At 41.1% G+C, this 2,957-nt stretch overlaps 1 protein-coding gene across 1 annotated transcript in view; it reads left to right on the forward strand.

Moving 5' to 3' along the window:
• Window positions 1-2,957, forward strand: part of LOC118324942 (extracellular sulfatase Sulf-2-like) — a gene marked incomplete at its 3' end in the record, with an annotated part of 45,401 nt that overhangs the window by 12,699 nt on the left and 29,745 nt on the right. Inside the window, 1 exon segment of the mRNA XM_035657462.1 lies at window positions 1,235-1,263.

Consider the following 2,957-nt stretch of genomic DNA (forward strand, 5'->3'; position numbering starts at 1 on the left):
TGTTTCTGTGTGTGTGTGTGTTACTGTGTGTTACTGTGTGTGTGTGTGTGTGTTACTGTGTGTGTGTAATCCCACCATCAGTATGCCGGTCATGCTTTTTACAACAGAGGGAAGGAAATTGAAGAGAGAGAGAGAGAAAGAGAGGAGGAGGAGGGAGGCGACAGTCCAACATGGAGTTCTTTTGATTACAGATGGTAAATGGGCCTCAGTCACCTCCTCCTCCTCCTCCTCCTCCTCCTCCTCCTCCTCTTCGTCGTCTCCTCGCTCATTCTCACTCGAGGGATTTGAGGTGGACGTGAGAGGAATCACTGACCAGGCAGTGTGTGCTCCGTACTGTATTTCTGTTTCCATTCGGAGCTCACGGAGGTCGTCGCTCTGTTGTTCTTTCATTATTATTATTATTCACAGTTTCTCTCCCTCACCTTCATCGCTGGAGGTCGTGGATGGAATCAAATTTAGGACGAAGATGATGCAGTTCTGTTCGCTGTTTGTTTGCTTTAGTGGAAGAAAACAGCTCCTGCCTCCGCGTTGTCCTCGTTATCCCGGTTATAATGCGGCCACTAAGATCTTTATTTTATATTGTCACGTGTTTTTTTATCGAAATCTAAAGTTTTTGTACAAGCCATGACTCTGTTTCCATGGTAACACTTGAGGCCCTTGGTAGAATCATTACCATCCCATAATGTTCTAATGCAATGGAAACGTTGGTCACTGCTCCAGTAAATAGGACGAACCGTAGATAACAGACGACACACTGTAAATATAATGTGACAGTAAGTTGGAGGATCTCTAATAGAAAGTATGAGTCGGGCTGTCAGATATATTTATGAGATATTCAGAGTTTATTTGAATTATTTTAAGTTAGCTTACTTCTTTTATTAAGACATTTAGTTTAATGGTTTATTGTGAAAACCGGGTGATGGTTAACAGTCAAAGACGTCAGTTTGGAGGTTTGTTGTCTCTTTTATGTTGGAGGTCTACGGGGTTTTTTGGGCTGCGAGGGATTTTCTTAGATGCAGTATTGCGACTGACCACAGGGGGCGTATATCAGCGCTCTGTGAACATCAATCTGTGTTTCAATAAAACACAAACGAGTGACAACGTCGCAAACACACAAAATACTCAATTTATTTAATTCTAAAACAAATGCACAGACAGGCAAACACTGTCTGTCTGTCTGTCTGTCTGTCTGTCTGACTCAGAACTGACTCTTTATGGTTCTGTTTGTCTGCAGGTCTGAACGCAGCCGGAGACTCTCTGCAGGTAAAATCTCTTCCTGTTTGTCACTAATTCAGCTGATCTAACGTTCTGATGGTGGAACGAAATAATCTCATATTCCTTCAAAATAAAAGTCTGCACTTTGAGTAAATACATTTATCATATAAACATTGATCTAATATAATAAGAGAAAATAAAGAGCAGGATAGAAGCCATATAAATAATTTTTAACAGTTACTGTTAATTCATAATATCGAATCGATCATTATTCTTCGATCCAAACTGTTTATTGACTGTAAACCAGTTGTCTTGTGAATGATCGTCTGAAGTTGTTCTGTGATGTTAATCGACGTAACGAGGTCGTGGAGCTGTGATGTGTTTGAGCTCTTTTGGTCAGAAAAGGAGTTGGATTCACTCTGAGGAGCCTCACGCTCTCACATTCCTGATTAATGACGCAGGTTGGACCCAAACAATGAAAACACACATTTGTACATTGAACACATCCATACACACATGAAGTTACACTCGGGTTGAGCTGGAACCGGTATCCAGACAATAACGAGGAGATAAAACGTGTTAATATCTGTACTTTTTAAATACTGATATAGTAACTTTTATAACAACAGATACAGGTAACGGTGTCCTCGCTCACATCCGAACAATAGGCCACATGAAGGACAGCGGTGCGTTCAAGGACTTTCTCTCATCTACAATCCAACTCAAAACAAATGTTACAACCATTTAAATGATGACAGCAAATATTTTAAACTTAAAATCTGTAATTTTATTCAGGTAACGCTGCACTGGTCCGCCTGTTGATGGCCATATCCCGTTTGGTGCCTGCCGTCAGCGTGTGTTTCTGCCAAGAACTGCTCATTACATATAGTTTATAGATCAGTTGAAACCCAATTATTTACCATCCACTGTTTAGATCTTGGTGGCTTTTTAAAGCTGCTAGAGTTTGAAAAGCCGGATGAAGGATTGCCCACCCAGACTCCATTCACAAAAACACTAATTTTACCTTCAGCTCAATTTGGACAGAAACAATCAGCAACTCTGGTTTGGTGGAAATAAATCCATAAATAAACAGTTAAATGTGAAAATGTTAATTAAAAGAGCTGCACTGTAAGCTAACGTTAAACTGACAAATGCGTCGTCGAGCTCTGTCCACTAACAGTAGTAAGTTTCCTGCCACTGACCCCAGACTCAGGTTGTTATGTCAGTGGTCTGACAGCATATGGATAAGGATCCCTAACCAGAGATAGACCTTTAGTTTTAACCACAAACAGCCCGTAATATCATATCCACACGTCCTCCGACCAGGCCGAAGACAAAGATGATGAAGAGTTTAAAGAGTTTGTGTTTCAGTCTGAACTCTGCGACCTCGACAGAAAACACAGTTTGTTTCCCTGCAGATGATTCTGGTTCAGCTCCAGATGACCTGCACTCCTCCACATTCCTGTGTGTGTGTGTGTAGGTGTGTGTGTGTGTGTGTGTGTTTCCACATGTGTTTCTGATCACTGAGACGGTGCGAGAGGAGGACGAAACAGAAAACTGATGCTGACGTCTTTTTCAATTTCACTTACGAGCAGTGGATTGATTGTTTGGTTAATTGATTGATTTTCAAATGTAATTTAGTGTCACATAGATTTCCGATACAGACATAGATTGTTGACCCACAGATCTTCGACATCCTGTCCTGAATACAGTCTCACTGTGTGTCCATTGATCTGAGTATT

Source organism: Morone saxatilis, unplaced genomic scaffold (assembly GCF_004916995.1).
Source record: "Morone saxatilis isolate NCDOM2014 unplaced genomic scaffold, NCSU_SB_2.0 Contig15, whole genome shotgun sequence".
Classification (NCBI taxonomy): Eukaryota; Metazoa; Chordata; class Actinopteri; family Moronidae; genus Morone; species Morone saxatilis.